We start from the raw sequence: 24837 nt of genomic DNA on the forward strand, positions 1-24837 counted from the left end.
AATCTGAAGCAACTGTTGGCAAAGTCATTATCGCAAAGAATATCATCTATAAAACTAAGTGACAGCATACAAATCTTAAAATTAAGCAGTTCTTACTTGATTATTAAAAATTAAGAAGCTTGAACTCTAATGTATTAAGTGATTTTTAATTATTTTTTTTAGTTATTCAAACTGTGGAATGATTCATAAAGTAGCTTAATTAGACCATGGCTCCAATGGGAGTCCCCTTTAACATGTCTACAGAGGCTCTTTAAATACTCTAATCCACTTCTGAATAAAAGGTGAACCCAGGAATGATATTTTCAAAGATGAAACTACAAAGAGGGTTTATCTTTCTCTTTTTACTTTTCTGTCCTTGCGATCTAGATATCAAGCTTCCATTACATTCTAAGGATGACTGACTTTCTAGGTTAGCTCTCACAAGCATAGCTTTTTATATACCCTAAGACTTTAAAAAAAAAAAAACCCAAAGTGAAAAATCCATTACTAAACCACTTTCAAACTGGTATTGTAGCATTAATGTAATAAATGGATCCTGTTGTCCAGAGTATTATGTTTCACCTCTTATCAAATTTATTTTATTTTAGATAATCCCATTATTTGTTTTCTGATTCACCTAGTCCTGTAGGAGGAGGCCTCATGCTTTTGAGCTACGTCCTAATGCTCCAGCTAGCTTGGGAAACCTTGGTGTTGAATGCGGCTTTTGTAAATAGGTTTCTGTTCTTCTGTGCCCTCCTCCTTTGCAAATTGCCACTGCTCTGAGGCAGGTCCATGGCACTTGGAGGAACCTGGTCTTCCCTCTTTTACGAAAATCAATTTCCTCCTAGTAATTACTGGATAAGTGAACATTATGCGCTTGAAAGGTCGCCAGAATGTGTTGTACAGCCTTTTGTTTTAAGGAATTGCATTTGTCTTTAGGTGTGCAAACATGTGTCCCTAAGGTGAGCACCTTTGTTAGCTTCAGTGGGATTAATTGTGTAAGTAAACAAGTCCTCTGTGTCCAATGTTTTTATGTTACAATAAGTGCTAGCTGTTCATTATGGGAATGCTTTCAGTATCATAACTTTTAAAAACTATGCTGGGATTTTGGCATCCTCACCAGTCTGGCAGAAGCTTTCACTTCTGCTGGTACACTGGGAGTGATCTCTTAATTTCTCTCGTGGGTGACAACACAGTATGCTGAACTGCACCGCTTTACAAAAGCCACCCCAAACCATGAAACACCACACTAAAATGGGAAATGGAAGCATTCCCTCTAGGGTCTATTTTTCAGACTGATGCAACCATGCTGTGTCACAACATTAAAAAAACAAAACAAAAAACCAAACCAAAAAAAAACCCAAAACAAAACACAAAACCTGGGTTCAACAAACGGGAGGCTAACATACTTTGAGTAATCATAGTCTCACAAAGGAAATCAAGATCATGATTTTATATTTATATTGCACTGACTCTTTTGAAATGTGAAATCTCTCTGCAACGTCTGTAAGGAGAACAGAGTTAATAAGCTAAAGAAACGCTTTTAACGTATAACTGCTATTGATTCATTTTTCTTGATGTAGGAATTACAGACTTTCATCTCTGCTCTCAAAAAGTCAGGAGGGCAGTAGAAGGAATTGTTGGGGTTTGTTTTGAATATGCAGGATGGTTCAGTGTGAACAATGCACAGTGATTGTCATTCTTCAAATAATCATCTTTGGAGTCAGATTCCTTTTAAAAACATATTTTTCTCATAGGAAGAAAATAAAGGTGACTTAATTAAAACAATCAAAGAAAAACATGGATAGAGTAATCAAGAGTGAGAGCACTCCAAGTGAATAAGCTGTTGATACTTGACAACATGGTACTTTTTTATTCATGCTCATTCCTTCTCTTCTCATGTCACTCATGCTCAACAGGTTACACTTGAAAGGATCTGTTTCTACAATGATGTTGTGGAGTTGCTTCTTTGCTCTCTGAAGACTTCTGGGCACTTAAGTAGGCAAACAACATTTAAAATATTATTTCTTATACCATTGATATGACTACCACATTATGTGCATTTTAGTTTAAGTTTTTTGCTTGTTTGTTTTACTGTGGAAGAAAGGCACGTGCACTTTGAACAGTGACTCTGTGAACTGAAATTATCATATAAAAGCTAAACACCAGTAACAGATATATGTTACAATATAAAAGGCAGGCTCGAAAGAAATAGATTAAATTATGAGAGGGTAATAAGTTGATTTTCCTGATGGCATAAAGCTTTTACATTAAAAAGAAAAGCATTTGAAGAAAGGAAATGTTATAATAAAAAAAAATAATTATTAAGACAAAAGAACAGCAGCATGCTTATTCTACATCTGTTACATCTTGTGCTCCCATAGAGGGCAATATTGTATAAAAGATCGGTTTAAGCCATGTATTAGGGATCCATCAATTCATCTGTGTTAATAAACTTTAAGGAAAAATGCTGTTACAATAAATTTGATGCTGCATTTCCCTTCAGTCAGGCTATGACTAATACACACAATAATGCACACCAAACCACGTAACAGAACCTTGTTAAAGGTGAAGGAAATTAATTTTGTAGATTACCTAATTGTAGGCTATAATGGAAAAAACTGACACATTTTGGCTTACAATTTTCTGTTCAGTAACTGAGTCAGAGTAAACGCTCTCTTTTATTAAAGTTGGTTGAGCAAACCCATAAGAAAAAGGACAGAGGTTTGTGTTATTGGTCCTAGGAAAAGGATTTGTAGACAGACATATCCTGGGTACAGTGGAATCATCTGCATTCCTGTATGGTATCTGGTATTTTTTTCCTGTGGAATGCATGGGTGAACTTATCATAATATTTTAATTTACTTTTGTGCTTCTCTGATTTTGATGTGTTGTCAGCACAAAGTGCTGGACTTCAATCTTTCTCAGCCTCCTGGGTAGCTTAAGCATGGAAAGATCCATGCCCCTTCAAAATAACCTCATATATTAAAATTCTCTCCTATACTTTTTTACCCGCTTCACAAGCACTACTGTAGAGTTGTGTCACAATAAGTTGTTCATATTGTCTATGCTGGACATAACTGAGGGTGTGGGGGGGTCTAAGTTCATGTATAGTGATTGGAGAGAGGAGAGTTGCCCTTTTAGGGGAGTAGGAGGCTCGTATGTCTACAATTAAAAAGTATTAAGTGCCCCCAGTGTTTCAGGTAATGCTGTTTCAGGCAATGACAGTAAAATTCATATGAAGAAAAAACCTTTATAAAATGTCCTTAAATGAGTCAGTTGCATTGGAGTGGACTGATTCAGAGCTGATAAGTTCCCAGATTTCGACTGAAATCACATTGGTTGATGTATTGATGAAGGCCTCCTGAATTTAACAGTAATAATTATTGCTCTGAATAGTACACTGTTTATTTTCAAACCTCCATTAAAACTTGATTGTTTAATGAGAAATACTTGCTTGAGACTTAAGGGATCTATTCTTTCAGTTCACTGCACTTGGCCGACTTCAGGTAGAAAATGAGATGTCTTCTTTGAAATGTGTGTAGGTCACTTAAGATCAGGATTTTGTATTTTTATTAATGTTAGCATGTAGCACCTTCTAAGAGCAAAACCACTGGCTGAGTCTAACACCTGGGGTAAGTATACCTCATTTCAATGTCCTTTGATCATCCAGATAGAAAAGCCTGCTGGAGTTTGCTGGGTTGCTTCACCATCACTGTTCATGAGTGGGCTTGCAGTTGAGCTCATGGCATGTGTGTATGTATGGGGCAGGGGGGAAAGTTGTTGACCGGAGGTCTTGACTTGGCATGATGCAGCTGAGCTGCAAGATGGGAAATGCAGCCTGCAGTCCTAGCACAAACGTGCCCATAGAGAGCCCTTCCAGGAAAAAGATGCTCCTCAGATGTAAACACAAGGATCAGAATTTGGGATTACTGGAAATTGCTTTATGTGAAAAAAATGTGTATTCTTCCCCGTGTTATCTAAGTTGTGTAAATACAGTTATGGTTACATTCTTTTTTAAAATCTGTATTCCAGGAGTGATACTAATGACAAGCCCCACTGTAAATGCTATACTCAACCCTGGAATGCAGTGAGTTGGGCTTAGGTCTGTGGCATTCCTTGTTTCACTAACTGTTTACCAACGTAAGTGGTCTGGGGAGGCTTACAGTAGTTTCTCACTGCTGTCATCTCAGAAATCTTCACAAAATAGGAAAGAAAAGCAACCAACAGGAACAGATACAAAAGCCGTTCTTCTGCCCATTGCATATGTTTCACTGCCCCTATAGGGATGTGAAGCCTCTTTCCATCTGCCAAAGAACCGTAGCAAAGCAAAGGAGAACAAAGTGTATTTTAGGTATCTATGTTACGATCTTACTGGATGTTACAGCTTTCAGAATGGACAGAAAGTGCAGAGGAGAACACAGAATACTGTGTGAGAATTGACTGTAAAGAGGTAGAGCTCGTTGGGGACCGTGTGGCCTTCACACAGGGCACTCCATGCAGTGTTGGGATAGAGAAGCCTTGTCAGGGGCAAGAACAGTCTATGGACAAATACAGGGAGAGCAGCAAGTCCAATGTAACTTCCACCAGATACATGACAAAATCTCATAACTAGTTCAAGGAAAAGTTGTAAGAGGACTCTAATCAATAAATACTAATGGTATTTAGTGCGATTAGTGCTAACACACTGAATAAAACAGATTCTAAGATGTCTACTGTAGAAATCTACTAATGATAAAGAAAGGGGATATTTTTGTTTGGTTTTACTCTTCTTTCTTTTTTTCTTATTCTTTCTTTATTTCCGTATAACAGATGTAAAGTCCAAGAAGACCCACTCTTTGGGCCAAGATTAATTCTGTTCCCAATAGATGGTTTGCAGACACCCCAGAGATTCAACTGGGAGTGAGAATCTTTGTCCACAACTTGAGTATGGGCTAGCAAATATTTTGGTATATATATGCATATATATATATATTTAGTTAGTTAGTTTAGGTTTTTTAATCTGATTTTTTTAAACTCTGAATTAAATGTTCCATCCAAATCTCGTATCTGAAGTCTGGTCTCCAGCTGGGGGTCCAGATGCAGCTGTAGGGGCTCTACCCTTCCTGCCGTGGAAGTCTGTGCTGGCAGCCAGCACCTCCTCCCCTCAGCCATATGCCTCATTTTCTGCCCTGCACTATTTGGGAAGCTGGAAAGAGTGGGAAAGAGCAGGTTGTGGCTGTCTGTACTAGTCAGGCTCCAAAAATTCAATGAAAGAGAAGAATTGCAGGAAACTGGCAGATTAATATAAGAGTCTATGCTTTGTAAACAACACTTTTCAGCTCTTAACTAATTCAATATTTGGTAGACTGTGTTTTTCTGCACTTCTGTGGAGTTCTTGTCTCATCAATTTGCATGTTCAATGATTATTTAAAAGTCAGATAATGACACTTCATTGCATTTGTATCCATCAGTCTATATTATCCTTATTTAATATAGTATAGCAGTGGAGTATTTCAATACAACCACATCTTGGGTTTGAATTTTCTCAGCAGACATATTGTTTAACACTGGTTAAATCATTTCAACATTTTCAACTTCTATAAATACAATAGGGGAAATAAGTATTTCCAAACACCACTCTGTATTGGGAAATACAAGAGTACATAAATTAGATTAAAAATAACAATTAAAAATGAACTAAAATAAATTTATTTAAGGCTTTCTAGAATGACATGCTTTTATGGTCACATAGACTACTGAAAGGGAGGGTGAGAAAGAAGGAAGCTTAATATTTGTTTTGCAAATATAATTTCTGTTCTATTTAGGGCTAAATTCAGGCCTGATATTTCAAATGTACTGTATCTAACAGAATTACATCTGACTGCACTGGATTCAGACATGTTGTTCACAGACATTCACATTACCACTGAGCAACAGGTAGCTCTAGCATTTAGTCATGGGAGAGAAAAAGAACAAAGAGCTTCCTGATGTACAAAGTCTCTCAATTTCCTTTTTTCCTCCTTTTTTTACTCCTGGTATGCTAAATGAGACAAGGATCAGAAAGGGTCTACTGATTCTGCTTTAATGGACTTTAGTCAGCCTTTCCCCTCCTACTTTAGGCTGGGCTGTAGCTACTATCTGTTCCTCTTTATTTTCTCCCTCTGCCAAGAGTTATCTGGAAAATGTAATGATCTATGAGAAAACCCCAAAGACTGTAATAAATATGCAATTGTTCCTATTTTACAGAATGCAGGTTTTAATAAATTGCAGCTAATCAAAGCATAGATTCTTTCAGAGACCGATTTAATTTGAAAAATAAATAAATAAATAACGTTTATTATAGGAAGCTCCAGCTTTAACTATAGAACAACTACTGGCTCTATCTCATACACTTGTAAAAAACCACAAACATTTCACATTTTTTTAACAGCGTATTAATAATAATTCTCCAACATTGTCCTTTCTGTTGTTGTTACTTTATTGTAAATAAGTCATCAGTAATGACATTCCAATGCAAAATGTATATGGAAAATGAAGACGTGTCAATAGCATGTATTGAAAAATTATGTAAGTCACAAATAAGAGCACTAAGTATGGCAGTGGATCTATCTGCCATTAGATATGAAGGAGGTGTGGAGTAAGGATATTAGTTCTGTAGAGCAGAGCTCTGAAGAAAATACTATAGCCAATTTGCATAACCTCTGGGTTTTGGGATAATTCCACTGTAACATGGACATAAGATTTTAGGTCTGGTGTAAATCTCCATAATTTCAAAGGCTTTGTACAACTTGGTGTGAAGTATTTTAGCAGTATTTCTACAATGGAAAGGCTGCCAACAGAATTGTAGTTGCAAGAGAAAAACTCTGAGAGATAGAGTTAGTAAAGGAAAACTACATAGTAAAGCGTGTCCTAGAAGTTTAGTCATGCAAAAGATTCACTGAAGTTATCAGTTTTGGGTTTGGTTGTTGTTTGTTGGGGTTTTTTAAGTCTTAACAGATTTCTGCTTTGCAATGATGGGGTAAAAACCTCTTTAAGAACTTCTCACTTTGACTTGATTTTCATGGAAAATCGGGGCTGGAAAAATCGGAGAGAAACTGTAATATTTGTATTTATGGTATAAGAGTAGGGAATTATTTTCATTCTGCACAAGCCTGGAAGCGAAAATTTATTTTGGGGCATTGCAGAAACTCTCTGTCCTGCCTCATTGCCCTGCCAGAAGTAAACCACCTGTCCCCCCTGCCTGTGCATTGCAGCTCTGGCCCTGCTGGCATAGGGGACGTGGCAGGGTGATCATCCTGGGGGGAGGCGGGCCTCAGGACCCTTCACCGCAGCTGGGACCCTGCAGGTGGTAGGGAAATTGTGAGGGGTCAAGTACAGCAAGCTGACAGCTCTTCAGCCTCTCATCCAAAATACTAGTGGCTGGAAGCCCTCCAGGTCATACACAAGTGAAGCCATCACGTTAACAAGGGGGTCTGTTCAGTCATTTCCTGCCTTTTTATCCTGATCTTTGGTTTTCATAGGCACCGCAAAATGTCAACACATCCAGCTTCCAGGAACACATCTCTTCTGCCTCAGGCATTCTCACATGAATAAGGACCACCGAGGTGGCTGTGAAAAATCACGTAAACTGAACACAAATACATTGGAATACTTTAAATGTATTGGAAACAAGCTAACACAATTGCAAAATCTGCAATGGCATATTTGGAACTGTGTTGTCCTAGTATTGGTTTAGAGTATGTCTGGGAGGCTGAGAGCTCAGAAAGGAGAATGGGTGAAAGTATGGATGAACCTGACCCAAAGCTCACTTGTCATTAACTGCAGTTTGGGGATAGTAAAGTTCCAGTTTGGTAGAAATTGTTTCATTTCAGAATAAATCACAATTTGAGGGTGTATGTGGTGTGGTATACTTTCCACGATTCAAAGATCTTTTCTGTGTGTTGTAGTTAACATATCAGCAGGAAAAATTACCCTAATTAAAAATATAATAGAGAATGCAGAAGGATTCAAGATTAACTCAACAGAGATTCAAAAAAGAGAGTTTAAAAGTCTTCATTGATTATTCTCCATATCTTTTCTTGTTATGTAGCTACGGAGGCGTGCAGGGATGTTACTAGAAGGATATGCTTTAAGTCAGTATTCACATCCATTTTGCCAGACACCAAGAAATGGTGAAACAAAGATGCAAATCTGAGATGAGTCACAGCCTTAAACTCAGTTCAGGTAAACAGGGAAAGTCAACGACACATTGACTGAACTCTCAGTCCTTAGCTGTCCAGACAGAGTTCACATTATTGTGCACACAGGGCACATAACCTTATAACAGATTTTAAAAATCACAGTGATTACTTGTTGGATTTATTTGATGAGATCCCTAAAATTTTCCCGAGTCAGCAGCCAAAAGTAGGTTTATTCTCATGGTCATTGTGGGAACCAGTTCTGTTTCATATCAGAAAACTCTTCCATTTCAAAGAAATGCTAATTTAATTTCAAACCTAAATTAATTCCTTGCCATTCAAGATTCTGCTCACCATTTTTTGATGACCAGAATTCACAGAAAACAGGCTGGCTTAATTGTAATTCAGCACTGGCCACACAACTTTCTGTACTGCAAGACTGAAGCAAACAGAGTCAGCTGAAATAGAAACAGGTGTTTCAAACCCAGCAAGAAGATGTGAACATGAAAGCTCTGCTATTAGAAAGCAAAAAGCTCATTTTCTCAGTCTTTAAACTTACTTTTTTGTGGTTGCTATGCTACCGTCTCTGCACCTACTTTGTGGCACTTTGAACCATAGCAAAAAAAAAGCCTTTTTTGAAAAAAAAACACAACCAAACCCACAACCAAAACCCAGGCCTGAACTAAACTGAAAACCAATTTGAGACCATCCTGTAAAGTTTTTATAGAGAGTAAAAGTTGATATTAAGCAATATTTAAGTCTGTCAGTCTGAGACATCACCTCGCCATTTCCTCCCAGCCTACTGGACCATTTTTGTTTTTCCAGCACTTTTTATGTATAATATCTTTTATTAGACTTAAACCACCAGCGTTAACATTATTTGTTTCAGGATGCAAGCAAGTTGCAGCTACCAATAACAGTAATAGCTGTTATACCCTTTAATATACATGAAAACAGATCAAAGTCTTAGTAAAAAAAATACTTGCTTAATAGGAAAAGATAGCCTGCATGCAGGTGATATATCACAAGAGCACTAGGCAAGTACACTTGTATTCAGAAAGCAGAAAGTCAACGCTAGGCAAATGGTCTAAAGATATTAAAAAATTTTAAAAAGCATATTGGTGATATAAGAAATATCAGAAAGAAAAAGCACCCTTTGGAAAACCACAAAACACAGTCAGCTATGAGCATAAAGTTGTCATGATAGATTCCTTCCAAGGACACATTTCCAGTAACAATTTTAGGGAAAATAAAGGTAACATTAAAACAGAAGGAAGGAGACTCACATGTGAAATGATGAATCCCATGTAAGGGGAACTGGTAAAAGACTTGACTACTGCAGCTGAAGGAGACTTAGAGGGAAAGGGGATGAAGCTCATAATGAACATTTGTGCACCCCTGGTCCTGGTTTAGCCAGGTAAGGAAGCGTGGCATACCTTCGGTCACAGCAACACTGCTGGCTTACATTGAGCTGCTCTCCTAGCGCCACGGGCCTTAACCATGGGCTCAGGGTCTAACAGACCAGCAAAGAAACCCTATTGCTTAAGGTCTGCACCACTAAATGCAGAAAACATGAAGTATTATTATGCAATGCCTAATGGCAGAGGTGGACAGGATCACCTCAGTTGCTTTATTTACTCTCCAAACTGATTGTTTCTGTGAAGTGAAAAAGAAAAAAATAATTGCGTACTGATAGGTGCACCTCACTGCTCTCAAAACACCTTAAAAGAATCATTCCTTACAGAGGAATGTTAGTCATGCTGAAAATCCATTCTCTTTTTCCTTCCTCTTTTACACACCTGTGTGCATACACAGATGCTTGCACTTGGGATTGTTAATTACTTTTCATGCCTTTGAAAGTCTTCTCCCAATGGTTCCTCAGTTTATCAAGTAGATTTGCTATTTATCATATGGCTGTCAGTTCCATGCCTCCATATTGAAGCAATAATGAAGGGAGGTACTTGTCTATAAATATCTAACTATAGTGACAATAAAGATGGCGAGGAATTATTGCGTACTTAAAATATGTAATGGACTGAAACTAGAAAAAATAAAATTCATTTTATGCATTAGGAGAAACAGGCATTCTTTAGAGAAGGTCAGTCTTACAATGGAATAACTTACCTAGAGAAAGTTCACCATCACTGCAGAGGTGTTGATGTGCATATTAGATAGGGTACATGAGAAAATAGAAAAGTATAGAAAAATAAAGCAGCAGTGAATATTTTGCAGAAAACATTAAGGCACTGATGAGCAGCCAGAGGGGAGAGCCTAGCATTTCTTTTCTATACTTTCACTATTTAAGATTCTGCTCTTGTGACACTAGCAGTTGTTAATAGCAATGGGAAGGGAGGCAGAACAAGATGATCTAGGAGGCCCCTTTCAGCTTTAACATCTACAGCATTCATTCAGCTCCCTCTTGGCACAGGAGTGAACTCAACCTACCCTGATTTATATATCCAAACTTATTATTTTAATACTCTTGCATGGAGGGGAAAAATATTACAGCCTGACAGGAACTTTAAAAAGTTACTTGCCATGTGAAGAAGTGCATTCTTGCTGTTGTCACCAGGTATTGCTTATTTTCTGCCCACTGGCCACAAGTGCATTAAGCACTCAGTAATGGTAACACCAGTAATAAATAATTATTGTAAGCTGCAATATATGCTGTGCAAAGACTTTTAGCCATCATAAAGATTACTTTCTGTACTGTCAGATTTCTGTACTGTGGAATTACAAGGATTTATTTTACTGAAAAGAAAAAGCTGTCTGCTGATAAGATCACATATCAAAAATATGCAAAAATGTTCCCTTTACATTTGGCTAAGGCAGAGACTGCATTCTTCTTCTGCATCCTAATTTGGAGACCCAAAAAGTCTAGCGGTGCTAATGTAGAGTGCGCCTCACCAACCTGCTTTCCCTGCGTTCAACCACACAGGAGCATCATCCACTTCTTCCATTCATAAAGTTCAAGGAGAAGGAATTTTTCTATAGGACCAGAGTGCTGCTTTGAACTAAGTTCAATGTGCAGCCTTGGGTATTTGTGCATATCTGGAAAACTGAAAAAGTCAGCTAGGAATAAAACCTGGCCTCTCTTTTTTTACTCCTAATAGGTACAGTGAGACAAATAAAGAAGAGTGGGAGGTGGAAAAAAGGCAATGTCTCCCTCTGCCTTTTCTCCAACAGCTTTGTGGAGTGCACAAGCTTCCCAAGGGTGAATCCCTTACTAAGATATTAACAGGCACGATTTTCCTGGGGGATAAGAACTATGTGTTCTAACTCAAATTTCAGCAGAATAAATGGAATGGACAATTTTCCTGCTCTTCTAATTTTAAGATTGCCATATCTGGGAAAAGTAGTTTGGTTACTAGGGGAGATGCATCATCAGGTGTTCTAAGCGATCATAGCTACATTGACTATATGAAAAAGAACGATATGCCCCAGGGATTTTGATCTCCTTGTGCTTTCCAGACTTTTGCCTAGGACAGTAAACAGCAATTATTTGCCCAGTGCAGGTAGTCACATCCAAGATGTTCAATTTCCAGCAACTGCAAGGCAGCAGGTGTGGATAAATGTTATTTCCTGTTTATTTCTTGATTTCAGTCTTTATTTTTCCCAGAAGAACTTTCTTTTGTGCTTTGTTTTCCTCAGCAATTCACAACATTTTGTAAGCTTTATCTGCACAAAACAGACAAGACTCTGTTCCACTTTGTAACATCAGCATACTCCCCTCCCCTTTTAAAACTTACTCAAGAATGCATACAATACAGAATTTGTGAAGTCCTGGCATAGTGACTTTTATACCTTCTTTCTTCATCCACCCCCCTCTAGTCCTTAAACTCTCTACTGTCTTCTTTCTTTATTACACATTCCTTTCAAATTTATGCAGGTCTCTCAGATTTCTTCCCAAGCATCCCGTAGAAAAGCCCAGACAAATACACCTCAGTCTTAATTTCTTCCATCACTGACTAAACATTTGTACTTGGGACTCCTTTTTAATTTTTGCCTTTTCCTCTGTTTTTGACCCTAGGTTGTAAGGCTGCTGTATTTCTGGTGGCCCCATTGCTTTCTGAACTCTAGGTCCTCATATTCCAACCTCCCTTCCCCTCTTCCAAAGCTTTTAATATGGATGAATTCAGACAAGTGTTGTCTTGACACTTTCTGTATATAATTATACCTTGAGGTTTCTCTGCAAACAAAACTACTACTTGTTTGGTGCTCTTGATGAAAGCGCTTTCCTGCCTAGAGCAATGTATAGGTAATTAATTAGCAGCAATATGTTGCCATAGGGAGGGATGCTGCTGTGCTTGCCTGAGGAGGCTAAGTACAAGTAAGCTCCTTCTCCCTGGAATTCAGGCTCCTCTCATTTGGAGATGCTGGTGTTTAAGATTTAAGAAATTTAAGAAGTGGTCAGGAGAAACTGTGAAATAATGGAATACAAATCAGGGATGAATAAAGCAGATGCCAGGTCCACATTGCAACAGGATGTGTAAGCAGAGACATTGTCAAGCCTTTTCAGTGAAATACACATTTAAAGGCATGGCAGATTCAGTAAATTGCTTTTGTAATCTGTAATTTCACAAGGTTTTAAAAATGTCATTTTCTGAACTAGTAAAATTTCAAACAGAATATCAACACTCCTATGTCACTGCTTTCCTACAAATTTGTTTTTAGACCATAAGCTTTTCTCTCCGCATTGACTGTGGTTAGGTACTTCACTAGAGCTATCAACACAAGATCTACATGACAAAACAACCATGCCACCGGCTAAAACACTGCTACAGTCAGCTGCACTGCATGTGATGCTACCACACTACATTAAGTGGCAGCTGCCACTCCAAGTCCGTTGCTGAGCAGAGCCTGAGGACTGTCATGCTCCCTCTGTAGCACCACAGTTGCAAGTGTAGCTGCCCAGACAGCAAATCTCCCTCTCAACTACCGTCATGCTCAACAGAGGACTGAGACTTTGAGACTTCAGTATTTGTGTCAGAGAAGGGTCTGAACTTAGACACGGATTGGATCCAAGTTTTGAAGCTACCTCCTCCCTTAAATCCTAGATCGGAGAGAACAAAAGCCAAAGGGAAGTGGGAACACAAAGGTAGGCTCTGACCAGTTGTTCCCACGGTCATCCCTTCCCCAGGAACAGGGAGCAGCCTGGAAAAACCACATTGTGCTCTTCTTTGCAGAGAGAATGAGTGCCTGAGTGCTGCCGAGACCCTACTATTCTTCCCCTCAGCCTCTGCTGACAAGTTGCTCTTCCCTGGGCTGAAAAGCCTGGCTCAGATGCCAGTACATAAGACAGCTGAAGCAGCCTACTCGTTCAGACTATGTGCAGGTCAGGAAACTTGCCAAAATGTCCACATTGACATTATAAGGAAGTTGAAGGGAGCAGATATGACAGCAGATATGACAGCTTATATGTACGTGTTCCTCAACTATATTCACTGCAAGTAGGTGTAAATTGCCTACATTTTAAGAACACTTTCTTGTTTTCATTGACGTGCCAGTGAATTTCTGGCAGTTTTCTTAAACATGATAATTTTGAAAAAAAAAAAAAAAAAAGGCCCTTCAAGGGAACCTTGCACATCAAACGCAGCCTAATGTCGTGTTTAAAAATCTATTTGGCCTTTATCATTCTTTTTGTTTTGTGCCATGGTGTGTGTCCTGAGAGCAATGGCCAGATTAATTGAGCAGCATTCCTAGTAAATGTAACTAATGCCTGATTTAATCACGTTATACATTGTGACCCCCTCTAATTTTTATACTGCACTCCTCGAGGCTGAAGCCCAGCATCTTGTTTGCAAGTTCGGATTTGGTTCTGAAATGAGCTTATGGTTCTTAAAACTTTTTCTTTCACTGCTCCTTAAAATGCTTACCCTGTCAGCCTGCCTTAAACAGTAACACATATGACAAGGTTTTCAGGTTTTGTTCCCAGACCCTCCTTTATTTTATTTCACATTGCATTAAAAGGTCCCAGGCTAGGCCCCCAGAGTTGTGAAAATCCTTCTGATTCTTATGGTTTTTTTCTTATTTTTCTTTGTAATCTGTCTATTTAGGCTAAAATTTTCAAATGAAGTAAAAATCTTGTCTTCATTACAATGATCTCAGTGAGCAACAGCAAACAAAGAATGAAAAATCTCCAGGACTGTGGGGGCATCCTACACAACCTGAAGTCTAAGCATTTACCCTTTTATAAATACAAAGAGAATGTGAAGTGCTAGTGATACATTGAACACAGAAAACAGACACCAGCAGGGGAAATTTTTACCTGCATTATTCCAGCAGAGCTTTTGAAAGTGATTATGCCTTTTTTATGCGAGTTCAATAGATCCTCACTCCTACTGTATTACAACTATGCAATTCCAAGTATGAAATCACTAATTAAAATGTATTCACAGCAAGGTTATTTATTGTAATAAAAGAGTTGGGGTGGACATAGAACACTCTTGAGACTAAATTAGCCTTTTACCTATCAATAAAGCACAAGGCGGGGGGGGGGGGGGGGGGAGTGAAAAAGCAAGGTTTCTGATTCCAAAATATTCTACTTTACTTGCATGTTTTAAGAGTTGTGGGCGAAAGAACTGTGGTTTACTGCAGCAAAACTAGCTACTGATATTTCACCTTTATGCTAGCTAACCGCAGTCATGTTTATACTGGAATTCTCAAAATGGAGGGAAAGGTAGAAGGGAAAAAGGTAGAAACAGTATGGAAAAAACATCAAGCTGAGAAGTTGCGGCTGTCCCAGATGTGAGGAGGAGCAGTCACACTGAAAGCTGCCAGAGGACACATCAGTTGGTTATGTTCCTTCTCTGAGGGAAGCATGTACTTGCAGGTGGGAAACGGGGTAAATGGGAAAGCAGAGGGAGTACAGTTACAAGTGAATCTCTTATCCGAGATGAATCTGTCCTTGGAGCTGTCGGATGTGATTTCCTGTGCCAGCTCCGGTGACTATGACCCTTGGACCTTTACTTTTATTGCAGAAACCTGTCACCAAAATTGATGGAGGGTATTTTATGTCCCTTACCCCTCATCAACGAGTTCTTTCCTATTTGAGCCAACTGTGTTAGTTCATCTTGTGGGATTATGAGCTAGGCAATGAGCATTAGCCAAAACAAACCATTTAAAGCAACAATTTCAGAACAGTTACAGTAATTAAATTTGGGATTGCAGATGCAAACATCAGGACAGTTTCTAAGAACTTGCATACAATCAGGAAGCAACCTATATCAAGAGCGCCACATGTTCCATCAAAATGTTCTTTATGTTGAACATCAGTTCCTCACAAATAATCTGAAGCCAAGGAAATTAAACATTTTATCCACAAATAAGACTGAATATCAAATATCTAACTTCAAATTTAATTCCTTGGTATCTCCTGCAAAGAGCCTGGAAATATTACAGAGCCATGCTGCATTTCCTCAGTTGCATAACTCACCACGACACTTGGTAGAGCTTACATACAGAGTAAATCAGGGTTGGTTGTTTTGTTAATTTCTACATTCCATGTGCTCTGCAGAGCCAGGTTTAGCATACAAAAAAAGTTTACTGCCTATATGTATATCTACAAACAAAATGTACTTGTAAATACTGAAAGAACTTTATCTTTTGCATTCCCCATTAGAAACTAAATGAAGTGTAGCTACCTCAAGCTTTAAGACACTTGTGGGTTTGGCTCCTCAACTTAAAGCATTTTCAAAGTAGCAGGTTTTCAGGAGATGGACACTCACCACTTTTGAAAGGCCTCTCCAAACATCGCACAAATTGGGCATCAAAAGTTCTGGGACTCAAAATCACCACTTGCTGCAGACAGTCTCAGTTCTTGTAAAATGAACATGAACTTAACAGTGTTGTGTGGAAAATACTGAGTGTTGGTAAGGAAGGCTGCATTTTCATTACAAGGGTCTCTTCTGTTTGGTTTGCATTGCTTGGGAAGCTGATACTGGACTGTTTAGCTAGATTAGTAAACAGTAAGGTCTATTACTCTAATCAACCTATAGATGTCATTGCCCTAAAGGGAATTTACTCATCAATTTTTCTTGGAAAAAATGGGGTTAAGATAAAACCACTCTGGTGTAAGACCTTTAGCTTTAATTCCAGCCAAGGGCACAGATCCAGCTCAACCAATTTTGTTATTTAAGCTGCACCAGTATTTTAAAGAAACCTTAAACACAGAGAACTAGATGGAAGGGTTTCCTGATAGCTCACAGCTCTAGCTTTTCCAGGGCACATTTTTAACACCTTTTACAGCATGTTGTCCTTTGCATGTGTGTTTTCTGGTGGCAGTGCCTTCCATAACTACTCTCTTACACATAGGTCCCTAAATATAGATTAAAAATTACCCTGGTCATATTAATCTCTCATACATAATCCAGTGAGCATTGACCTTCCATTGCATCTTGTTATAGCTAATAGATTTGTGATGGTAACTATGAACTTGTTTTGAATACCTCAATACTCAAAGTATTTCAAATAACAATAATATTTTTACAGCACCTGTTACTTGACTTTGTTGAGTATGAACAGGGAGTGACTCTTTCTACATTATATAGGATACTGTGCTTTTAGGCATTTTCCCAGGCACTTTAATTTTAACAAAATGCTGGTTTCCACCTCTAAATCTCATGTGAAACAAAGACTGATCTGAAATCCCCTGGATTACATCTGTGCCTAAAATATGGTATGTAATATTTTTGAACAGGCTAAGAAAAGATTTGAAATCAAATAGGATCAAATGTGGTTGTTCTTCATTGATAGCATATCTCTTCATCATATTTTTATATTTCCATTAACCAAATACTAATAACCACATGATCCAGCAGTGTCAGCACGTTAGCAAATCAACAAATCCCTGTGTACATGAATACCTTGAGAGTGTACACAGAGCAAGTGTTCCTCAAGATAATCAAAAGACTACATTTTTATCAGAATTGCTTAACAATAGCTGTGTTGTTTACAATTATTATGATGTATTGGCTATCTACAATATTTTTTTTTACACTAGACATTTTGGTTCTTGACCTTAGAACAGGAAAATTGTAGCCAGTCTCCTGCATCTGTTCAGACTCCCCAATTCAAGTGGGCTTCTGCCCAGTGACACTGTGCTTTTACCGAATGTCACCTAAAATGACACCTGCAAAGCTGCTCCTGGAGGATTTGTGTCTACACTTAGGACTGCCACATCTATTTAGCAGGTAAACAGCCATTTCCAGGGATACTTTAATACCCTATTATTCTGCAAAAACAGATACAACAGCACTTTTATGGGTGAAGCTCAGAGGGGTTGCTTATTTTTTTTCCTAGATGCTTACATAAAATTTTCTAAACTTCAAGACATACATAAAATGTTCAATCATGTGACAGTAATATTGGTGCAATGCTGACAGAAAAGGCTATAGGTATACATCTGAGAATGTAATTTTCAGTTTACCTTTATCTACTGGCAGATAGCAAGTAATCTTTCTTTCTTTCCCTTTCATTTTCTCCCTCCTGGTTTGGTTTCTTTTTTCTGGATATTAATTTGCTCTCTGGTGCTTGAACACTCTCTCTGTGTCCACCTATCCACTATTCTTGCTGTGAATATGTTCTTAATTGGTGTTCTAAAATGTAGGTTTATAATTATGACATAATAAGTGGAGAGGACTGAGGAAAAACAGTACCAAAAGGGCATAATTATATTCAAAGGAAACAAAAGAAAAAATGAAACTTCAAATGTTCTCACTTTTCATTAGGTTTTACTATTGATTTCTGCATTAGCTCATTCACAGTGATTCTGAGTTTAAAGTTAAATTATGTTGTCCATTATAAGCAGGGAGCTTTAGACCTCAGCTCAGCAAAACAAGTCTGCTTAAAAGTTGAAAGTTAAGCATGTGCTTAATTTTGCCTCTTAGGTAGAATTTTGTTGTAGAGTTTCACAAGAACAGGATTTACACGTTAGTTTCAATCCTGTCATGGCTTTGCCAGGTCCATATCAAAGTGTTTTGACAGTGTCACGTCTTACAGAAAACTAAAAAAACAGCAAACAAACCAAACACAGCAATGTTTTCCTTTTGGAGTTGATTTGGGAGTCTTTATGTAATTGTGCGTAATGACCATGGCTATATCAGATAGATGAGATAACTTGGCTCAAGTTGAAGTACAAGTGGTATATGCAATGAAATGGAAATCTTGAATACAGCAGAATAAAAATCAGTAATAGCCTATTATGAAATGAAAAAACACAGACCTCAGACTGCTGTATTGGTGTATATAGTATGTATTTGCTTCCTAAAGCCCAAAGAGCAGGGTCTGATCATAACTAGTTACCTATAGAAAAAGGTGAAGTCTGATCCCACAGTGTTCTTTAATAAGGGACACAAAGCCAAAGCAAGAACTGTGGCTAATATCTGGAGCTCACAAACCTCAAATGCAAAATGCTTTTAAGACTCCAAGTACTTTTTTTCCCACCCACTTGCAGAATGATAAAGTAACTTCCTCATTGCTTAATGTCTCTGAATTTGATTATTTTTGCAAAGGTGCACTTTACTGAAGCTATTGATCTCCGTGCCAAATTAACATATTATACAGGAGTTAATACAATTTTGTCTTAATGGTTCCTGTTGCTTGTAGATCCATAAACATGATTGTACTCTAAAGGAAGATAAACAGTATTTTTCGAAGTAGTTAGATGATACTGTTTCAGCGTCACTCTGGTTCAGCAGAAACCATCACTATTTGCCAGGAGAAAAGAAACGTACCCTGTCCAAAATGCTGCTTGAATTAGTTTTGTGATGTTTGCATTTTAGTTGTAATAATGAGAGATAAGAAAAATACAACCAGTCAGATTTTCTGAATGAAATTAGAAAGAAAAATCATTCTGAAGCATATGAGTAATTTAAAAAGAAAAAAAAATCTGCATTTCTGGAAGCATGGTTACTGACTTCACTCTTACCTAGAAAGGAAAGAATGTGGCACCCGGATAGACGGAGTTCCCCTTCAGATTCCTCCCCACCAAGAACAAGGCAGTACTGAAAATTTATTGATGAGGGATTTTCTTGTAAGGTTGCCATCTAGCTTTCTGTAGAAACGAAGCCCATATGTTTTCCGATGCACGTCTGAATTTTTTAATAGTTTTCTGCACAGACCACAGGGCTACTTCTAAACTATGTTTTGTTTCTGGTTTATAGAACCGGCTGTAATGTAAACAGTTACAGAGGTTTGAGGGGCAGAGATCAAGCAGGAATCAGTGCCTCCTCCATGAGGTCCTTTGACCGTAAAGCCAGTTTATTTTTCCCTAGAATAAGGCAGTAAGCCAGAATAGAAATTGTAGGGACATCATGAAATTTAACTCAGCTGGAGTTCTAGTCCTAAGCTCTCCAGTCAATACATAGGCAAATCTCAGAAGACCCTGTTGAAATTCATGTATCCATTTCTAAATTTCACAGGACATGGAAAACAGTGCAGAAAGCTGCAGTACCACTAAGGTGTTCTAAATTTGTGAAACAAAGGAAAATAAATGCAGCTAAAGGTAATACCAAAAAAGCACAGGATGTACAAATTCTGATTTGGGTTATGGGAATCTGCTCTAACATCACAAAAAAGCAGAAAGACAGAAGCAAAAGAGGAAAGTGTCTGTGGTTTACTGGCTGTTCTGCCTAAATATAAATGTAAGTTAATTTTTAATGTGATATTTGGAACAGAAATATTCTGAGCATTTCACTAAGTAAACCCTGCAGAAATCCAGGTGATAGCTGGATTTCAATCTGGATGTGATGAAAGATAAATTTAGATGTCCAGAGTAGGCTGGGATGTAATTTCTCCCATAAAGAAACATATTTAATGTGGGTGCTGACAGAAACACTAATACAATTGATGCTGCCAACTTACCACCCAACAAAAGCAGAAAAAACCACATGGAACAAGCCTGCTGCTTTAACTCATTTGAAAGAATCAGTCTTATTATTACCCAGATACTAAGGCTAAGAGGAAAAAAGATAACAGATGTGTTGTACTTTGATTTTATCTTTCTGAGTCTAAAGCTGATGTTTAAACAATATAACCTTCCACACAGTATGCCTGAGAAAAGAATGTTTAGTAATTTTTCTCTGGCATAGAAACATGCAGTGTAGAAAGTTTTCCTGTGTCTAGCTCCAAGTGTTAAGTTACATTCACTTTAGAAGCACAGATGAGCTCTAGCTTAAAAGTCATAAACAAGGTATAACAACAGAGTTATGCTGAGCTGGAAAGAATTATCATTTAGCACTTCTCATAAAGATTAGTCCACATTATATTCTCATCTAATAGGTTCAGTAATTTATAGATCTGCAGCATTTCAGGTTGTTGGCTCGACCCTTCCCTTGTTTGTTCGTTCTAGTGCTTTACTTGCCCTCAGATTAAAAGTTCTGCCAAGTTTACCTAGAAATTACTTGCTATTATGTTCAATTAGAAAACTTAATCTAATTTGAAAATGTTACCCAGTGACTTTTTTATCAGGGTGGAGAAACCATGTCAGGTAGATTCTTGAAGAGGTTTAAAGCTGGTCTCATTTATCTGTGAAAACAGCTTGGTTTTCCTAAGCAGCTGAAATACCTTCTAAATGGTACCAGGTGGTCTTTTTCATTCCTGTTCCTGTCAGAACCATAACTAGACTACTGGTTAGACAACTGCCACACCAGCCTGACTTTCAGGAGCTGGCTTTTGCTTACTCCAGAGCATGTATTTTGGCTTGCAATTCAACACAACAGCACTTCACTTTGAAAATCTTTAGTTCTACAGGATTTTTGCTTGATTAGCTATTTATTTATTTATTTATTTATTTAAATCACAATCATGCTTGATTTTTATAATTAGCGTATATTTAAGTTTCAGGAAAATGTGTGTATATGGCAGCTAATTTTGCAAACCCCTAAAAATTATGGGCAAGCTTTATAAAACCTCAGCCTACATGCTGTTTATTCACTGCTCATTTGGACATCCTTTCAAGTGTCATCTGCACATCAGGATGCTTGTCCATTTGCTGAATTGATTGCCCAAAACGTAAAAGTTTTTCCTAGGCATTAATACAATTTTCACACAGCTATTTCTGTGCTGTGGCCTCCAGTGCATGTCCCTGTGCTGAGGCCTTGGCTGCAGGGCTTGGGGCCAGCTCGGTGCTCTGGGTGGCCGCTTCCACAGGTGTGCATGTGGGAAGGGTGGCATGGGCTGGTAGCCCGTGTTGCCTTAATAACATCCACCTCATTGATAGAAAGAAGTCCTTGACTGACCAATACAGACTATTTAAACTTAAAACCTTGTTCCTTTTAACTTTTGAACATTTTAGAGCAGCACTATCTTTGTTCATGAAGACATGGGGCAATACAATACAATTCTCTGGTGATTTTCTTTTCAGTCATAGAAATGAATCACAACCACAAAAATTAGATCAGGGCATCGACTTTAAAAGTTGAATGCAGTGACAAGTGAGAAATAATATATCAGATTCTATTGTTCACAGTTTTTTTTATAAAAACAAATTTAAAAACAAAAGAGAACTAGGGCAAAGGAATAACTAGTACAAATCTGTGAACTTTAACTTCTCAGAAGGATTCAGAACCTATCTTCCTAGTTGTGTACATACTGACAGTGCTGTGTGGATATAATGGAAGGTAAAACTGATTTAAAGTGACCAAAATTGCATTGTTTAGAGAAGGTCAAATTCTGCCCCCCATCCCCCCCAACTTTATATTTCAGTTGTGGACCATGTAAACAGATATTGTTGCAAAACCTCAAATGCTTGTAGGTCCTGAAGAGTACTGAAACAACTGCACCTCCCCCAAAATCTTTAACTAATTATAAATAGCATGCAACAAATCTTATGCAAAGCCGATCTTTCCTAACATTATAAAGGTGCATTTAAAGTTTAATTGCAGGAACACAAACAGAGAAATTAGAGTGTAGGTTTACATTACATTAGGGACTGCCTGTGTAAACACTGTTGCTTGGTGGTAAATGTGAATTTCTATATATCATTTTCGAAAACCTTACTGCTTGCAAGATGAAAAGAAAGGAGGGTCTGATCCATGAATTCTTATATGAAAGCAAAATCATAAAATAAATACAAAATTTCTGTTTAAAACAGAACTTAAACCATCAGATTTCCAAATGTTATAATTTCTTAATAATGGAAATTCATAGAAAAAGATCAAGAACAGTTTCCGCCTATCTATGTATACTATGTAAAACCTGGAGCCTTTTCACCTTGGAGCCAAAGAAGGGGAACATTTGACAGGATCTTTAGTAGGATGGTTTTGCAGGAGACTCTGAGGTGCAGTGGAGCCATACCTACATACATACTCCTTCACAGCAGAATCATACCTATGTAACAAAAAGCTGTCATTACCACAGATTAGCTTCTCACTCTTGTCTGCAGAAATTGTGTCCTTAATACTAAAGGAAAAGACAAAGCTGGGAGAGACAATATAAAGGAACAGATGAAGGGCAGGGAAGTAATGTAACACTCTAATGAAGAACACTGTTAGACTTTTTGGTTTTTCTTATCTAGATAGGTTGGCTCCAGATGTGGAAAACTGGTAAAAAACATTCTGTTGTTCAGGAAAATGAAAAATTGATGTTGTTAGAACTGGCAAGAATGATAGGGTTTCTTACCTGGAACTATCACGTCTTTGGAATCAAACTTGAAGGAAAAAAACTTCGAGAGATGCTCCAGATGAAAGTTGTCTTTAGCACTGTATAAAGTAACAGAAAAAGAAATAGTCAGTGATTACTGGAAGCAACATTCTTCATATGGACAATCTGCTGCCTCAGTAACCACCTCAGGAAGATTATAGAATCACAGAATGACTTGAGTTGGAAGGGACCATTAAAGCCCATCTAGTCCAACCCACCTGCAGTCAGCAGGAACATCAGGTTACTCAGAGCCCCGTCCAACCTGGCCTTGAACATTTCCAGGGATGGGGCATCAACCACCCCTCTGGGCAACCCCACCCCTCTGGGCAACCTCTGCCAGTGTTTGTTTCACCACACTCATTGTAAAACATTTCTTCCTTATCTCTAGTCTGAATTTACTCTCTTCTAGTTTAAAACTATTACCCTTTGTCCTATCACAACAGGCTCTACTAAAAAGTTTGTCCCCATCTTTCTTATACACACACCCACAGCCACACCCTTTAAGTGTTGAAAGACTGTAAATAGATGGTTTTAATCCAAAAGTAAAAAAGCCAGATGTAATTTAGGTCAGCTTTTGTGACAGAAAAGCATGTGCTTTACTTTGAATATATGGAAAGTCTTGTGTCTTCAGCAGGATGAAGGTGAAGGAGTTAGACAATGTGGCAGGTCACTAACTGTCTCTTAGTCTGGACATTCTGGACTATTCATGAAAACCCTCTGACATCAGATAAATTGTATTCTTCCAGAGTAATGTAGAATAAAACTGTTCTTGCTCCTGAAGCCTACTGGTCAAGCTGAAAATAAGCAAAGTGCATGGAGTATATTAATTCATGCACTGACAGGAATATAGCCTTGCCAAACTCAGGCACTACAGTTGCAAGAAAGCTGCTGCTGTATATATACGACCAACTGTCTGCAAACTGCTGGAGACAATAATATTCTGAGTATTTGGACAAGGCATGACATTTGGAAGCATATTCAAACAGATTTTTTTCCTTTGATAGTCAGAGAAATAGTCTGTGTCTACAGCTAGAATCTTTTAAAAGGATGCACACTGCTGGAATCAGGAATTAGTGTGCCCTTTTAAGTATCCCAGGCCTCCTCTGAATGTTGGTATACAGGGAAGTTTCAATTCCTCTTTTTTCCATTCTGGTCAGTTTTCTTTGTGTAGACTCTCTAGGAAGGGTTGTGACAGAAGCTAACCTTTAAGGAAATTAATGGAGAAAAAAGATGAAAGTTTCTTCCTTCTTTGTCCTAATAAGTGCCCCAGTCAGGCAACAAGTGACCTCAAAGAACTTGGATTAGCAAGATGATCTTCATGAGTGAAGAGTTCCCAGCCCTGTGCTGTGTTCTGTCCTTTTCCAATGGGCAGAGGTGTATGGAGTTTTGACCTGTCTTTCCCCTTCTCCGGACTATTGTTCTGGAGATAGGTCAGGAAGAGTAGCTGTCTTTCTCAGTCCACAAAGGACACAAGCAATGAATTCCTAAGTCTGGGAAGCAAAACATGCAAATTTGGTGGCTTCTTTTATTTTTATTGCCTTGTAAATTTTGTGTCATATTATTCAGTAGTAACTAAATAGAAGTCCTGCTGATGACTTCTGTGTAGAATATAGATTAACAGTCTAAAGCTGAAGTGGATAATTATATTCTGGAAGGAAATAGCCATATCTGATGCTCTAGATAATAGAAATATTTGTCCATACTTTTTCACTACTGAAGATTATGTATTTCAGATTTCCTGGGAAAAGATACTAGAGACAAGGTTGTCCAGATTCCTCAAAATTTTCTAGTCGTTTTTGGTTGTTCAAAATGTTTTAACCTCTCAGTCAGATAGAACAAGGGGAGAACAGATATATTTGTTTTAATAATCAGTAGATCCCAAACTGACTTAAATACAAATAGCAGGTATTACGTTGGGAACTTCTGTCTGTGCTTTGGCTGACATATGGCTCTTTTATGCATTCCTATCAGAAGAAAAAAAAACATTGGGCTTATCCTTTTTCTGCAGACTGCTATTTATTTTCAGGAACACCTCACATGTAGTTAATGTCCCTGAATG

General features: G+C 38.0%; 1 protein-coding gene across 4 annotated transcripts in view; it reads right to left on the reverse strand.

The window, feature by feature from the left end:
- LOC130157378 (bifunctional heparan sulfate N-deacetylase/N-sulfotransferase 4) overlaps positions 1-24837 on the reverse strand; it is a 161026-nt gene that overhangs the window by 112831 nt on the left and 23358 nt on the right. For 3 of the 4 annotated variants that reach the window (XM_056356851.1, XM_056356830.1, XM_056356843.1), the window contains exon 2: positions 22758-22837. The gene's annotated coding sequence lies outside the window, so the exon portion shown is untranslated. Of the gene's footprint in view, positions 1-15865; positions 16008-22757; positions 22838-24837 lie in introns of those variants that run through there. The other variant, XM_056356838.1, reaches the window with a different exon arrangement.

The sequence above is a fragment of the Falco biarmicus genome, chromosome 1 (assembly GCF_023638135.1).
Source record: "Falco biarmicus isolate bFalBia1 chromosome 1, bFalBia1.pri, whole genome shotgun sequence".
Taxonomy (NCBI): Eukaryota; Metazoa; Chordata; class Aves; order Falconiformes; family Falconidae; genus Falco; species Falco biarmicus.